We start from the raw sequence: 17010 nt of genomic DNA on the forward strand, positions 1-17010 counted from the left end.
AGGTCCCCTCCAGGGCCACCTTTGGGACCGGCCCGGGGTTTGTGAGGCGACACAGCGGGTGCAGGAGCGGGGGCTGGGGTAAGAGACACTGACTGAATAGCAATGACTGCATGATTTATGGTTTGCATTATTGCACGGCTCATTTGAATATATGCTAATCAGGCTTTTTTTTTTTCCTTTTTTTTTTTTTTTTTTTTTTTTTTTTTTTTTTTTTTTCTCCTCTCCCCTGGTTTTGTTTGTAAGATTTAGATTTGCTATGGCAACCCGCTGGCATGGAAGGAGCGCCAGGAAATGTCAGGGCGAGGTGAGCCCCGGGGAGGGGCCGGGGGTTGGGGTGGCGGGGGTGGCACCGAGGGGGGACACGTCGCATCCCAGCACCGGGACACGGGAACGGCCGGCGGGAGCCGGAGGGCAGCGGCGGGAGCGCCGGGAGCCGCCGGAGCTGCACATCCCACCCGTGCCTGCAGGTCCAGTACCGCCCATTGCGACACGTCCCAAACTGGGCTCGGGAGGTGCCCTGGGGTGTCCCCAGCCCCGCTTCGGTCCCCTCAGAGCGGCCTTTCTGTCCCTTTGTCGCCAGCCTTGCGGAGAGGGTGGCGTGCCCCATGGCACTGCCCCAAAGGTGGCACCCAGGGACCCGCAGCTTCCTTGGGGTGCTGGGGGTGACACTGGCGAGCGACAGAGCCGCGGTGTCCCCACTCACGGCCCAGCGTGGCCACCTCTGGCGCTCTGTGTCCCCTTCCCAGCCTGCCGGGAGGTGGCCCAGTAAATCCCAGTTACCTGCAGGCCCAGCCGGGGGGTCCGCGCTGTTCCGGGGGTCGCTGGGCTCCGGAGGAGCCGCCGGGGCTTTGTCCCCGCTCGGAGCCGGCGCCTCCCCCTGTGCTGCGGGTGGGAGGTGCTGGGGGGCCCCGCAACCCCAATTTGGGGGTCGGGGACCTTTCCATCCCGGCCTGGGATGGGTGGGTTTGGGGTTAATTCCTGCCCACAGCAGCCCCGGTCAGCGGGTCCCCTGGGGGGTGATGTCCCCGTTCCGAGGGGACATTCCGGGTGACCACGGGGTCCCCCCGCTGTCCCCAGTCCTCTGCGCAGCTCAGGGACCGTCCCGTGCCCGCGGGCAGGGCCGGGGACACTCCGGATTGTCACGGTGGCTCCGGGTGTCCCTGCAGGGCCGCCCTCTCCAACCGGGATCGATCTCCGCGGGACCGGGGCCGCTCCCCGCCGTATAACGGGGCAGCCGCGAGCCCCCGGGCTGCGGCCCCGACGGAACGGAGGGGACCGGGCCCTGCTGGCGTCCCCGCCGCATCAAACCGGGGCCGAGACGGGCACCGGGGGCTGCCTCTCCCCCGGTGCATCCTCCCCCAAACACCCACTTTGTTGTTTTGCAAAAGCCCTGAAATATTCATGGCGCTGCGCCGAGCGCCTCTTAATGAATTTTTGATCAAAACTCCATCAAGGAGCCAAAACACGCCACCCACTCCCCTAAATCCGCGCCGTCGGGGGTGGGGGGCAGCGGGCCCGCCGGTACCTGGCGGCTGGAGGAGCCGGGCCCGGCCCGAGCGCCTTTACCGGGGGAAGCCCCGAGGCAAACCGGGGGTCTCACGGTCACCGGGCACGGGAATTACGAGGCTGGCCGCAGGATCTGGGGTGTCCGACATCCAGGCCAGGCCTCCTGCTTCTCCCGGGGCCGGCAGGGAGCGGCCGAGCCCCCGGGAAGCCCCGGTTGGACGGGACGGGCTGTGGGCGGCCGGGGACGCCCGTCCCGGTGCCCCCCAGCTCGGCCGCGAGAAATATTCGTTAATGAGGAAATGCATAAGCGCAGCTCATTAGGGGAGAGCGCGGAGCCTTCCCGGAGCACCGGGCCGGGGGTTGCTCTTCCCCGGGGCGGGCAGGACTTGGGAGGACGTCGGGGCGGCACCGGCACCTGCACGGTCCCGGTTTGGCGGCGGCGGCCGCGCATCCCGGTGGCTCCCGGGGTTGAAGCCAGGCCCGGCCCCGCTCGGGGGCTCCGGGTCTGCAGGGGGTTGGGTGTCCCTGGGTGTCCCCCCTTCCCCGGGGCCGAATTTGGGGCGCAAACCCCCCCGGGAGCTGAGCGGAGCCCCCGGTTTGTTTTTTTTTTTAGCGCTCCCAAAATCCCGGTGAGCCCGGAGGAGCGGGGGAAGGGGGGAATCCATCCCCGGGGGCTCGGAGGTGTTAACCCGCGGAGCAGCGAGGGATTTGGGGTGGAATCAAATAAAAAATCGCCAATTTCTACTTCATTTCCACGCAATAATCCCGCAGCGGCCCGGGAAAGGAGAGCGCCTTCCGCAGCCCCGGGAGGGGGAGAAGGGGCAGGAGGACCCCCCAACCCTCCCTGCGCACCCCATGGGGTGCCCCAAACCCCGAGGGTCCCCCGGGAAGGCGCGGTGGGGTCCCCGGAGCAGCCGGTGCCACCCGGTGCCCGTGCAGGGCCGCATCGGCGGGGTCAGCGGGATTACTGTTATTATTATTATTATTATTCCCTCTCCAAGCTCCGGGCTAACCTATCCCGCTCCCGACGCGAGCGCGTCATTCCTTACGTAGTAAAATATGGAGAAAGCAAGGAAAAAAAAAAAAAAAAAAAAAGGACGCATTTTTTTATCCCCTCCTCTCTCCCATCTCCATTTCCAAAAGGGACAAAATGGATGTTTGGGCGGAATCCGCCCCCCGTGACAGCCGCCTCACCCCGAGGCCCCGCTGGCGGCGGGGCCGGGGCTGCCCGGTGCGCTCGGCAGCCGCGGGCAGACGTTCCCTGTTTAACCCCACGTAACGGCAACGTGATCGCGGGGGGCTCCGCTTCCCGCAGCCCGGCCGGTGCTCTCCGGGAGCCGCAGCCCCGCCTGGATGGCCCCGGGCTCCGCGTCCTGCCCGCTGCCGGTGCCGGTTCCCCCCAGCCCCGCGGCCCGGACGCTGCCGGTGTCCCGGCGGCTCCCGCTGCCGCTAAGTCAGTAATGGACGCAGAGGTGCGGAGGGAGGTAAATAATCCCCTCCCCACTCCCTGGTTTTTTTTTTGTTTTTTTTTTTTCCCCCCTCCCCTCTCCTTTGCCCCGCACTGAACTCCCCAAGCCGGTGCCGCCGCCGGTGCTGCCGGTGCTGCCGGTGCTGCCGGAGGGGCAGGGCTGGGCGGGCACCGGCGGCCGCCCCGCTCCCCCTCCCGCTTCTCCCAACTTGGAGGAAGTCTGCGAGGGGGGACCCCGCGCCTCCCCTTCCCTCGCCTGATATTTTTAATTTTTTTTTTTTTTTCCCGGGGGGTGGGTGGGGTGTTCTTTTCCCTCCCCCCGCCCCATCCCGGATTAGGGTCCCGGCAGCCCCGGTGTGAGTGTCGGGGTGGGGGTGAGATGGCGGCGGCGGGAGGGGGAGAACGGGGACGAGGCGTGGAAAGCTGCCCTCCCTCCGGCTCCCGCAGCGCCGGGAACAATGGCCACGGGCTCCGTGGGGACAATGCCCGGCGGAGCCGAGCTGCTTGGGTTGCAGGACACGTCCACCACCGCCTCGGCCACCCCGGGCCCCGGCCCCCCGCTGCCCCGGGGCCCGCTCCCCCGGGCCACGCACCCCCCGTTCCCCCGGGGCTGTGGGAAAACGCGTGGCCGCGCTCGGCGGGGAGACGAGGAGGCGACAGCAAACTTAGCGAAAAGTGTCCCCACGCCACTCCGGGGGTCTCCACCGTCCCTTGGCCGCTTTGGGGTCCCCTCGGAGCCTTCCTTGTCGCTGTCACCCGGCGCGGCTCCTCCCGCCGAGCGCAGCGGGTGCCGCCGGCCCGCGGCTCAACAGGTCGGTACCGGGCATCGCCCAGGTGCGCCCGGCCGCGCTCCCCCCGCGCCGCCCCCGCTCCCAGCCCCCCTCCCCTCATTATTCCTGTTATCCCAAGGCAGCCTCCGTGCCCAAACGCCGGCATGTGCGAGGCAAACAGAGCGCGATTGTTCCGAGCCTGGGAACGCGCGGAGGGGGCGCGGGGGCCGCCGCCCGCCGCCCCCCGCCCGGCCCCCGCTCAGACGCGATTGTGATGGAAATGGGCCTTTCCCCGCATGCTGTTGAACTTGATGTTGACTCCTTTTCTTTGGAGTTTCACATCTCCTCGCCCGCTTGTTTTGTGGGAAAATTTTCTCCCGAGCTTCGGTGTGAAATTAATTAATCGGGGCCTCTAGATGGCAATGGGACACAAAAGGGGACAGCCCGGGGAAACTCCGGCAAACTCACAAAAGCCACCCCCGGGGTTTATAGCCCCGGGGCCGGTCGGACCGACTGCCCTGCCCTGCCCGGTGCCCGAGGTAAGGGGCTGCCGGAGCGAAGTTTCGGTGTGTGCAGCTATTTTTATATTTTTATTGTTATTATTTTGCAGGGAAAGGACTTGGGGTTAAAAAAAAATAGAGCAGGGGAGAAAGGGGCGTGAGGGGTGCTGTGTGGGGTTGGGGTGTTGTGTGGGCATTCCCTTCCATCCCTGCGTTGGTGCGAGGTTGTAAAAATAACAACAACAACAAAACAAAAAACCAAAAAAAAAAAAAAAAGGAAAAAAAAAAAAACCACAAGGAAAAAAAAATCCCCATGAAAAAGGCCGGGGTTAAATTCGGCATTTCTGGCTAAAGGAAGAAAAAATAATTAATTCTCTTGGTTTATTGCTATTTTTCCCTTTGGAAAAAAAAAAAAAAAAAGTATCTGGGGGTTGCTTCTGTGCCCGGCTCTGCCCGAGCGGGCACGGCCGGGAATTCCACGCCGTTGTTCCCCGAGCTGGGGAATCTCCGCCGCCAACGGGGACGGGGAAAAAGCGCTGGGCTCCCAGTTTGGACCGGGAATGGTTGTTGGATTCCCAGTCCCTTCCCTCGCTCGCAGTTTCGGCGGGTGCCGCTCGTGTGCGTTCTCCGGCGAGGGGGGGAGAGAAAAGGAAAATCAGATTTTCCTCGGAAGCACTTCGCAGGGCAGGATGTGATGGTTTTGAGGCGCATCAATCTTTTGCAAAGCGTTGGGGGCTTTGGGGGGAATATTTTCGCAAATATTTAGGCCAAAAATACGAGGGTCAAACGCCATCCCGCTCTTTGTTGCCACAACACCTTTGGGTGACAGCGGCGGCGGGAAGAAAATCATTAAAATCTGTTAAATCTTTAGTTTTCCCCCACATCGATATTTTCAACTGGGCAGGAATTCGGGGGAATTTGCCGGCGGGTTTGGGGACCCCTTTTCCTTGGGATCGCTCCCCCGCCTCTCCCGTGCTGGTGGAATCGAGCTGCGAAGAGACGCGGAGGGAAAGGAGTCGTTGGATTTTAAATGCAAATAATTCCCAGCGACGTTGGAGTCAAACGAGCGGAGGGGGGAAAAAAAATTAGAGAAAAGCAGAAAAAATTGGGGCGGGAAAAGGAAAAGAAAAAGACGGGGTGGGGAAAAAATAAAAAATCTCTGTGGGAGAAAAAGCGGGGAGGGAAATAAACAGCGGGAAAATCCACTTTGGAGGGGAACCGGGCCGGGCGGGAGAGCGGCTCCGGTGCCCGGGGAGTGCCCGGTGCGAGGCTGCGGTGCCCGGGGAGGCTCCGGGGAGCTGGTACAGACAGCCAGCCGGACAGACGGACAGGCACCAGGTGCGCGGCTGCCCCATCCCCAGGGTGTCCTGGCTGTCCCCGCAGCTGAGGCCGTGTCCCAGCGCGGCCCTGCGCTGTGCCCACCCCGCGCGGGGATGGCACCGGCTGCGGGCACCCCACGCCCTGCCCGCCACCGGCAGCGGCCCCGGCCGGCCGGGAAGGGGCTCCAGCGCCGCCCACCCCCCGCCCCCGCCGCCGGCCTCGCCGGGAAAGTTGCTCCAAGTTGGAGGGATGGCGGCGGCTCCTCCTGACGCATCTCCTCTCTTTCCCTCCCCAGGTGGGCACGGCCGAGCGGCGTGGCGGGCACCGGACACCGGGCGAGGCGGAAGGAACGGCGGCTCTCCCCCAGCTCCTCCCCAGCGGCAGCCCCGGGACGCGGCCGGTAGCACCGGAGGGATGCGTGGCAGGTGCGGGACCAGCAGTTTGGTGGCGTTACCGGGAACGGTGGCAACTTCCCGGGCCGGCGGCGAGCTCGGTGCGCTGGGACAGGGCCCCGCGGCCGGCCGCGCTCCGGTGATCCGGTGCTCCGGGGGGGAAGCGGGGCCCCGGCGCCGAGCCCCGCCGCGCTGCCTCCCGCCGAGGCGGCCGCCGGTTCCTGCGGCGAGCGCCGTGCTCGCACCGGAGCCCAACATGGCTGCTGTAGTGAAGGTATTTCATTCACACCGGGGTGTAGGCGAGGGCAGAGGGGGCACCGGAGCCGCCGGGGCCGGCCCAGCGCCCGCAGCCGCCGGGGAACCGGGTACAGGCGGGCGACGAGTCGGTAAGTGGCGGGAGGAACGGGCCCGGTGCAGCCCCCGGGGCGGACACGCGTGGGGCGGCCGCTCCCCCGGTGGCGGCGATGCCAAGCTCCCCCCGCGCCTCCCGTGGGCAGCGGGCACCGGCGAGCGGCGGGGGCGAACCGGGCCGCCGCGGCCCGCCCGGGCCCTGCGCGGTGCCAGCGGGCCCGTGGGCGGCGAGAGCGGCACCGGCGGCCCCCCCGCTGCCCGGAGCGGCCACTCCCGGTACCGGGCCCGGGCCGGAGCGTCTCGCGGGGCGGCGGCGAAGCTCCGCCGGTGCCGTTCGTTCCCTCGGCGGGGCCGCGCTCGTTGCTGGGGTTTTGCCCTTTGGGCAAACGGGAGCCAGCCGTGGGCAGCGGGAGCCACGGCGGGCACCGGCGGGGCCCGGGCGGGGCGGACGGCAGCGGGGCCGGGGCCGCTGGCGGCCAGGCCGGAATTTGGGAGCCCCGGTTCGGAGGTAACGGCGGCGGCTCGGCCCACGAGTGGCGCGGAGCGTGGGGAGGATGGCGGGCAGCAGCACCGGGGCTGTGCGGGAGGACGAGCCGGTAATTTGGCACCGCGCTGGCAGCATCGCCCCGCTGTCCGCGCTCGGCCGTGTCGCGGAGCACCGGAGCCGCGGGGACGGTAACGATAATAATTAATAGACATAATAATGATCATTAATTAGCGGCAGCTCGGTGAGAGAAGGACGGAGGAGGCACGACCCCGCACGGCCCCGGGGCGCGGCGCGGCCGCCGTTCAGCACCACGGAGAGCGGCGGGGCCGGTGCCCGGTCCCCGGTGCCCGGTGGCGGCGGGAGGAGGCTCCGCTCGCTCCCCGCGGTGCTGCGGCCGCCGCTGGCAATTTGGGGGGCTCCGGCCAAGGGCTGCCCAGCCCTGGGGGTGCCCGATGAGGGGCAGAGAGCCCCGCTGCTCCCGGGGGGCCCCCGGTGCTGGAGGGTTGGCATTTCCGCAGGCGCCGCCGTTCCTTCCAGCGCGGATATTCCGTATATTCCAAATATTCTATATATTCTATATATTCCGTATATTCCATATATTCTATATTCTCTGTCTGTATAGGTGTGGGTATATAACAGGCCGAGTGCGGGCAGCGGGGGCCGGGTCGGATCTCTGCCTCCCTCCCGAAACTGGAGCACCGGGAGCAGGAACCGGGCCCCGCCGCCCAGCCCGAGCCGCCGCTCCCTGTGTCCATGGCCGGGCCACCGACCCGCCACCGTGCCCGGGCCGCCGGTTGGTTCCGTTTCCCGCCGTTTCACCGGGGCTCGGTGCCATGAGGCGGCCCCGGGAGGCTGCGGGGCCCGCCCGGCCAGGGCCGGGCCGGGGGACCGAGGACGTGAGGAGCTTGGGGACAACCGGGGGGACACTCGGCGGCCCTGCGTGGCTGTGGGTGCGTGTGCGGGCACCTGGGCGAGTGTGCCCATCGGTGTGAGCGGTGCCCCGGGGCTGAGACGGGCGCTGCGTGTGCTCCGCTGTGCCCGGGCACCCTGGCGTCGTTCGTGCCCGCAGGGTCACGGCTGTGCCCCCGGTGCCCTCCCGGTCAGGCGGCCGGTGGGTGCCGGGGAACGGCCCCGGTGCCCCCGCCCCGGCCGGTGCTGCCCTGGGGTCGCCGGGAGGGCGGAGCGGGGCCCCCGCACCGGGCAGCGCCGGCAGAGACCGGCCCCGGGCGGCCGCACGGGGGGGACGTGGAGCCGGACCTCTGCCCCGCGCCCCGGCCCTGCCCCGCCGCCTCTCCGAGCCGCGGCCGCGCTTTCTCCCCGGGACAGGGGGGTCTCTCCGCGGCCGAGAGGCGCAGCCGAGGCCAGGCCTGTCGGTGGGCTCCGTTACACCGGGGATAACGGGCGGTTGGAGCCCCGCTTGGCTCTTGAGCGTCTTCCAAATTTCCCCTTTGCAAGCGGCTCCCGTGAGCGCAGCCCCGACGGGAGGGACCGGCCCGGCCGCCCCCCACCCCCGCGGCCGCTCCTCCTCCCCGGGCACGGGGGTTTAACCCCAGCCTGGCCCGGGGGGGCGGCTCCGGCCCTAGCGGGGTTACCCCCGGGGCACCGCCGCCTCCCCGACGGGGCGGGCCGGCTGCGGCGGGCGGCTGCCACCGGGGGGGCCCGGGCCGAGCAGACGGAGCGGCCCCCGGGGACAGCGGCGGCCGTGGCGAATGGCGCAGCCCCTCCCGGGGGGGTGATCCCATGCCCATCCCCATCCCCGTCCCCGTCCCCGTCCCCGGCACAGCCTCCTCCGCTCCCCGCCAGCCTGGGAAGGATGCGGTGACCCGGAGCCGACGGCGACCGCGGGCAGCAGCGGCCCCAGCGGGATGAGCAGGTACCCCCGCTCCGGGAGCCCTCCCCGGGACCTTTCCGGGACTCTCCCGTCCTCTCCCCGGTCCCGCTGGGCACCGGAGCAGCCGCTCCGCCGTTTCACTTCCGAGCGGCCGCACGGCCGGAGCTCCCCGGGAGCAGCCCCCGCCGCTGCTCGGAGCCCCCCGGCCGGGGCGCAGAGTCCCGGTGGGGACGGGGCCATCCCGGGGCCCTGAGGGTGACCCCCCCGGGAAACCCCCGGCCCGGACCCGCGGGAGGTGCGGGGTCCCTGCCGGGCTCGCAGGGCCCGGCAACCGGGAGAGGATGTGGGAGGAAGGGGAGGAAGAGGAGAAGAGCGCGGGGGCGCGGGGGGAACCCCCGGGGGGGCCCTTTCGGGCCAGGCCCGTCCCTTGCCCAGGCACTTTCCTGACTCAGCAGTTCCGTGCCGGTAATTCCAGGAATTATCCAGGGGAGTGGGCTCCGGGCTGGCTCTGGGGGCGGATCTGGGGCTGGCAAGGGCGAAGCTCCCTGGGCCTGTGGGGCTGTCCCTGGGGGTGCACCTTGTGCCACCCCTGTCCCGTGCCATCCTGTCCCGTGCCATCCCCAGGCCGCGGGGGCTGCTCTGGGCTGAGCCCGCTTTGGCGTCCAACTCCTTTTGGGGGGCGGCAACATCACCTTGGGGCTCTGGGGTGGGCACCGGGGGTGGCCGTGCCACATCCCAAGGCACCGGACCCCATCCCTGCTGTCCCACCCTGGGGCTTCCATCGCTGTTGGCACCGAGGGGACAAACCTCGGGGGCCGCGGTGGCCCCGGAGCGGCCGAGGCCCCGTTTGCTGCAGAGCTGGGGGGGTTTTTCTCTTTGGTTATCTAGCTGTATGAGTGTATGTGATATCATAAAGCTAGAGAACCGAATGTAAAAACCCTCTCGCTGTCCTCCAGGGCCGAGGGCTCGCTGCCCACCGGGCTCCCCGAGCCACCGGCCCCGCTGCCTTCACCGGGGAAGCCGAACGTGGAATTTTGCCTTTCAATGTTTTTTACTGAGGCCCAGAGCTGCTGCCTGTGCCTGGCTGATGATTTCGCTCCCAACCTCCAACCCTGGTGCTTTTATTTTATTAATTTTTCCTCTTTTTTTTTTTTTAATTCTTTTTAATTTTAATTTTTTTTTTTGGTGCCGCTGTGGTTTTAATTTCCACCCCGACAATTAACGCCGGCTCGCTCCGGAGATAAACGAAACGGGGCCAGCTCCGAAAGAACCCCCTGAGAAACGCTGTTTATAACCAAGTGGAAGGAAAGTTGCTTAAATATATTACACCATGCAAATTTTAATTTAGCACAAACCCCGTTCCCGAGGCCGATTTATCTGCCTGGGAAGAGAAATAAATCATTGCCGCTTGTCGCTTCCTCTGCGTCTGCGGAGAGGTCGCAGCTTTGTTCTTCCGAGAGAGGGATTTGGGAGCACCCCGGGCTGCTCCGGGCTCAGATCCCTCCAGGATCCCCCTGGATTTGGGATTCTCCTGCTCCTCTCCAGCTCCAGGGTTGCGGGGCTGCCCTGTGGGATCAGCCCCGAGGATGGTGCTGGGATAAGGGGGGGCTGCGAGCGGTGACCCCAAAGGTTGTTGGGAGCATCCCAGGCTGCTCCGGGCTCAGATCCCTCCAGGATCCCCCTGGATTTGGGATCCTCCTTCCCTCCTGCTCCTCTGCAGCTCCAGGGATGCGGGGCTGCCCTGTGGGATCAAGAACAGTGCTGGGATAAGAGGGGGCTGTGAGTGCTGACCCCAAAGGTTGATCCGTGCCCCGTTATTCCTGGGAATCCCAGGAAGGCTTTGCCAGGGGGGTTTTTGGGGTGCAGCCCGAGGGAGGACCCTCAGTGCCGTTCCAGAGAGATGATCCAGGCAAATCCATGTGCTAAAAACGTTTTAGGATCAGGGTGGGCTGCAGGAACAGCGCGAGGGCCGTGGCACCGGGGCAGCTCCACTCCCTCCTCGCTGTGGGGCCTTTGGAGCAGCAATTCCCAGGCTGGGACCGAGAAATGGGAAAGGGGGAAAATGAAGCAGCTCAAGGCCCCAATCCCTCTCTCCCTCCTCTCTCCCTGGTTTTCCTGCGGGGTTTTATCTCCTCTTCCACCCACAGGCTGCAGCAGAGGAGGAATTTGGGGGGAAAATCAACAGGTGTGGCTAGGAGAGGAGCAGATTCCCTGTCCTGGATCCCTGGGATCCATCCCTGGGATCCATCCCTGGCGCTGATCCTGCGCCCCAGGACACCCTGGGCTCACCCAATTTGGGGCTTTCCTTGGGGCAGGGGGGACCTGGGGCGTGGTTGTGGTGTGGGATAAAGCAGGGACAGAGCCCAGACACCCCAAAATGAGCTGTGGGGTAAAAAGGAAACAATTCCCAGTGCCCCCCATGCCCCATGGAGGTTCCACACGGATTGGGGCCGGGAATGGCAGCGCTCTGGTGGCACAGACACGGCGTGTCCTCCGTGCAGACCCTGATCCCGAGGGAAATGTGCCCTGTCCTGGGGTGGTGCCACCCTGGATGGGCACGGGGACCTGTCCCTGTCCCCTCTACTCTTCCCAAGGGCTGTGGGAGCAGCTTTTCCATTCTCCCATCCCTGGATCTCCCCATGGCTCCCGTGTGAGTTTGGGCAGAGAATTCCCGAGTTTCTGAAGCTGGAAGGAGCCTCTGGCTGATGGGGACAGCTGGGCACGGCCAGGACGGTGCCCAGAGGTGGCTGTGCCACACTGGGAGGGACACACAGGGCTGGGAGTCAATCCCACCCTCACCTTTCCCATTCCCAATCCCAAAAAATCCCCCAAAGGCCCCCCCAGATCCCAGCTGGGACCAGCCAGGGGAGGGGATCGGCGGCGCAGGCTCCAGAAACCTTCTCCTCCCTCCTGACTACTTGTAAACCATTTAGCAGGAATTTCTTAAAATAGGTTCCACTTTAAGGACTTATCTGCTGAATACCATTAATTTTCTGGGGTTCGTTAAAAGCAAACTTGGTCTCATAGCAACGGAATCTATTCCAGGGAAGCAGCCAATTGCAGGGTGTGCAACCCAAGGCACACAGAGAAAAGGAGCCTTTCAGGTTTATTCCAGGCCTCTGTGCCTCTTTTTTTTTTTAATTTTAATTTTTTTTTTTCCCAGAGAAGTTTTTAATTTTCAGTGTTTTTATTCCCCGGTGGAATATTTCAGATTTTCTCCCCGGCACAAAAAAAAAAAAAAAAAAAGGGAAAATGTTGTGGGGTGGAGGGGGTGACATCGCCGTGGTTCTGTGGTGTTTGTGGGCAGGGATGGAGCTGTTTGGGACAGCTGGGGTGGCACTGCCGGTGTCACCCTGGGCGTGGGTCAGTCCCTGGCAGGGTCTGGGACCGCCCAGCGGGATTTGGGAGCTGCTGGAAAAGCGAGGCCGTTAATCCCCGGCTCATTTCCCCGGCCTGGCTGAAGGAATTGTCATCATTTCCCCTCTAATCCCATCTCTTTCCTCGTCCCCATCAGGCCCTAAGCTGCAATCCGGCTCCCGGGGATGTTCCCAAGGGATCATCCTGCAGCTCTCGGGGTGCCCCGCCCGGCCAATTTGGGGCAGGGGGTGGTTCCCACCCTGGGCAGAGGTGGATTTGGGATGAGCTGGGAATCTCCATCCTGGGATCCTGATGGATTTGGGATGAGCTGGGAATCTCCATCCTGGGATCCTGATGGATTTGGGATGAGCTGGGAATCTCCATCCTGTGATCCTGATGGATTTGGGATGAGCTGGGAATCTCCATCCTGATTCTCAGCCATGTATTTGGGATGAGCTGGGAATCTCTATCCTGATTTCCAGCCCTAGGCAGTGATAGATTTGGGATAAAGTGGGAATCTCCATCCTGATTTCCAGCCCTAGGCTGCTGATGGATTTGGGATGAGCTGGGAATCTCCATCCTGGGCAGAGGTGGGTTGGGGATAAACTGGGAATGTCCTTCCTTTGGCTACTGATGGATTTGGGATGAGTTGGGAATCTCTATCCTGATTTCCAGCCCTAGGCTGTGATGGATTTGGGTTAAGCTGGGAATCTCCAGCTCTGGGCTGCCAATGGATTTGGGATAAACTGGGAATCTCCATCCTGGCTCCCAGCACCGGGAGAGGATCCGTGATGAACACCCCAAACCCAGCACGGCAGAGCGAGGAGGGGGCAGGGGGTGCTCCCAAAATCTCCTGAGGATGGGAATGGCTCCGATTTCGGGATGGTGCTGCTGGCTCAGGGCTGGGATCCGGCCTTGGGATCGGGGTTGGGATAAAGAGGAGCCGTGGGATGAGCGGGGTTTGGGGTTTGGGGTGGTGAGAGGAGGCAGCTCCACCCCGGCCTGGTGGCGGGATCAGCCAAAAACCCCAAAAATAACCTGGCCTCCCCCCCAGCAGCAGCACCATGTCCGGGTTTTCATCGGGAATGGGAGTTTGGAGTTCCTGGCGCCTGATTTCAGCCTCAAATCCTGAATTTCCCTGTCCCTGAGCCAGCAGCCCGTGGCACCCTCCAGCCCTGACATTTCCCACCCCAAAGTGACGATTCTTCAACCTGACAGCGGCGAGGGAGAGGGAAAAAAAGTCATTTATGAGAAAAAGTCCCACTTAAAGGGACACAAAAGGGTGGAAACCTTGGACAAAACCATTTCCCGGGATGGAGGGAATGGAAAAACCAGGGATGGGTTTAAGCTGAGGCCGTTTAGGAACCAGCAGAGCCCTGGCCGTGGTAAAGAACAATTCCTCCCCGCTGGCTCGGTCTCACGGCTGGAGAAGATCCTGGATTTTTACTCTTTAGCCGCTGGTTTTCATGGATGGAAATTCCAGCCTGGAAAAATCAGTGGCTGGAAGAGGAGGAGGAGGAGGAGGAAGAGGAGGGAGAGGTGGGGAACTCCGGCAGTGCTGGAGGGATGGGAGCTGAACCCAGCTGAGACCCCAAATTCAGGGACAGTCCCGGGACATCGGGATCTGCTTCCAGGGCAGGATTTCTTCCCAAGGATTCTGGGATCTACTCCTTGGATTTCTGTTCCCAGCCACGCGTTCTCTCCCTGGGTTTTTGTTTATTTATTTATTTTTTAAGTGGAGAAATTATTATTTACAGTTTAATATCTTCATGTTTCTATGGAAACTCCAGGGCTGCGCTGGGTGGGGAAGTCCAAACCAGCCAGGAAAAATGGGAATATCGGGAAGGAGGGCTGGGAATGCTCAGGGTGATGGAATGTTGGAAAACGAGAGGAGCAGGAGCTCGGCCTGGGTTGGGGACAGGATCCGGGGGTCGGTGACACCCAGATGTGACTTTGGGGTGGCTGCGCTTTGTCCCTCTCTGCAAACCCAAATCCCAACCTAAACCCCAATCCAAATCTAAATCCAAAACCAAACCCAAACCTAAATCCAATCCCAAATCCAAATCAAATCCAAATCCAAATCCCAACCTAAACCCCAATCCAAATCTAAATCCAAAACCAAACCCAAACCTAAATCCAATCCCAAATCCAAATCCAAATCAAACCCAAATCCAAATCCCAACCTAAACCCCAATCCAAATCTAAATCCAAAACCAAACCCAAACCTAAATCCAATCCCAAATCCAAATCAAATCCAAATCCAAATCCCAACCTAAACCCCAATCCAAATCTAAATCCAAAACCAAACCCAAACCTAAATCCAATCCCAAATCCAAATCCAAATCTAAACCAAACCCAAATCAAAACCCAAACCTAAATCCAAATCCATGGGATATCTCCATGGAATTTCCATGGGATTTCCACAGGATATTTCCATGACGTATTTCCATGGGATATCCATAGGATTTCCATGGGGTTTCCACGGGATTTCCACAGGATCTCCATGGGATTTCTATGGGAAATTTCAGTGGGATATTTCCATGGGGTTTCCATGGGATTTCCACAGGATCTCCATTGAATTTCCACGGGATATTTCAATGGGATTGCCATTGTATTTCCATAGGATTTCTGCAGGGTTTCCATGGGATTTCCAAGGGGTTTCCACGCAATATTTCCATGGGGTTTCCACAGGATATTTCCATTGTATTTCCATGGGGTTTCCATGGGGTTTCCACGGGATATTTCCATGGGATTTCCATTGGATTTCCATTGTATTTCCATGGGATTTCCATGGGGTTTCCATGGGGTTTCCACGGGATATTTCCATGGGATTTCCATGGGATTTCCATTGTATTTCCATGGGATTTCCATGGGATTTCCGTGGGGTTTCCATAGGATTTCCATGGTGTTTCCATGGGGTTTCCACGGGATATTCCCATGGGATTTCCATGAGATATTTCCACGGGATTTCCACGGAATTTCCACTGGATCTCCATGGGATCTCCACGGGATTTCAGGGCACGGGGCACCGCCGGCCTGGCAGCGGCGCTGGAGCGGAAGGAGCGCGGTGGCACGGTGCCCGTGCGGCGCTAACCGCGGGTGACAGCCGCTCGCTCGTGGCCGTGTCCCCGCGCCCAAAGGATCTGATCAGGAGCGACGGGGAAAGGTCAGCCCGGAAAAGCAGCCGGGGATGGCGGCGTGTCCGTGTGTCCGTCCCGCCGTCCCCGGTGTCAGGGAGGAAAACAAAGCCTGAGCGCTTCAGGAATAGAAATGGAAATGAGATTATGAAAAATAAAAATTAGTGTTTAAAGGAAAATAAAAAGGGTTTTAAAAAAAAAGTAAAAATAAAAATGAAAAAAATGAAAATAAAAATAGGGAAAAATTTTAAAAAAATTTAAATTATAAGTAAATAAAAATTATAGAAATGATAAAAAAAGAAAAGGAAAAATTAAGAAATTGAAAATAAAAATTCTATCAGAGGGTTGTGCTGGCAGAGCTTCACGGATGTTTTTTTAGAGTCTCCTCCGCTGCCACCAGCAATGCATTTATTTATTTTTAATGCAAAGCACGAGCCTGGCGCTGGCGAGCAGGGGCGAGGCTGGGATGGGGCACGGCAGTACCGGGGCCGTGCCACCGCCCCTGCCAGGCCCAGCCCGGAATTCCCGCACCCCAATTCCCGGGAAACCGGGCCGGGGCTGACCCTGGCCGGTGTTTCCCTGAAATCTTGGCCTCCCACGCGGCTCCGAGCGGGGTTGGGGTCGAGGCTGGGGGATCAAGGTGTGACGGGTCTGGACCGCCCCGTTCCTCGGGGTTCCTTCGCGCCGTGGGCCGGGATTTCATGGGGAAGGTTTGCTCCTGGGGGGCAAAAAAATGGGGAATATTGGCATCAAATGTGGGGTGGGGAATGCGGGTAGGGCTGGGGTGGGGAGTGGGGTGGAGTGATTGGGGTTTTGGGGTCCCCACAGCTGCAGCGGGGAGTGATGGGGGTTTTGGGGTACCCATGGCCAAGGTGTGCAGTGATTGGGGTTTTTGGGGTCACCAAGGCTGCAGTTTGGAGTGATGGGGATTTTTGGGGTCCTCACAGCTGCAGTGTGGAGTGACAAGGATTTTTTGGGGTCCCCATGGCCGGGGTGTGGAGTGACAGGGGGGTTTTGGGGTCCCCACAGCTGCAGTTTGGAGTGACAAGGATTTTTGGGGTCCCCATGGCTGAGGTGTGAAAGGATGGGGATTTTTTGGGGTCCCCATGGCCGGGGTGTGGAGTGATTGGGGTTTTTGGGTCCCCATGCCTGAAGTGTGGACTGAAGTGAAGGATGGGGATTTTTGGGGTCCCCATACCCGCGTCCTGTAGGACAGCAGGGTCACCATCCCTGTGTCCCCTCCCCTCTGTGTTTCCACACCAACCGCGGGCACCGCCGCTTTCCAAACCTCATTTTTAACCCCAAACCCAAACATTTCAACAGCAGGGCCAAACCGGGGAGGGGGACAGAGACCCCCAACACCGGGAACCTCCCAAACCCCATCCCCCCTCCCCAAACCCCATTCCTATTTGCCATTCCCATTCCCAAACCCCATTCCCCATTCCCATTCCCCATTCCCATCCCCATTTCCATTCCCATCCCCATTCCCATCCCCATTCCTATCCCCATTCTCATTCCCATTCCCCATTCCCATTCCCCATTCCCATCCCCATTTCCCATTCCCATTTCCCATTCCCAAATCTCTCTTTAGGACCGAAATCCTCCCCCAGCCGCACTTCCCAAACCTCGGAGCGGCCGCGCGTGTTCACCCGGCCTTGCACACACCTGTGTGTGCCCCCCAGCCTTTCACACGTGTGCCCCCCAGCCTTGCACACCCATGTACCCCACACTCACGCACCCATGTTCCCCACCTTTGCACACCAGTGTGTGTGCCCCCCGGCCTTGCACACCTGTGTCCCCCACCCTTTCACACCTGTGTCCCCCACCCTTGCACACCCGTGCGTGCCCCCCCCCCCTTTCCACCCCTTTTCCCCCGCCCTTCACACCCCCG

This window comes from Pyrgilauda ruficollis, unplaced genomic scaffold, assembly GCF_017590135.1.
Source record: "Pyrgilauda ruficollis isolate IOZ18807 unplaced genomic scaffold, ASM1759013v1 scaffold255, whole genome shotgun sequence".
In the NCBI taxonomy this organism is placed as follows: Eukaryota; Metazoa; Chordata; class Aves; order Passeriformes; family Passeridae; genus Pyrgilauda; species Pyrgilauda ruficollis.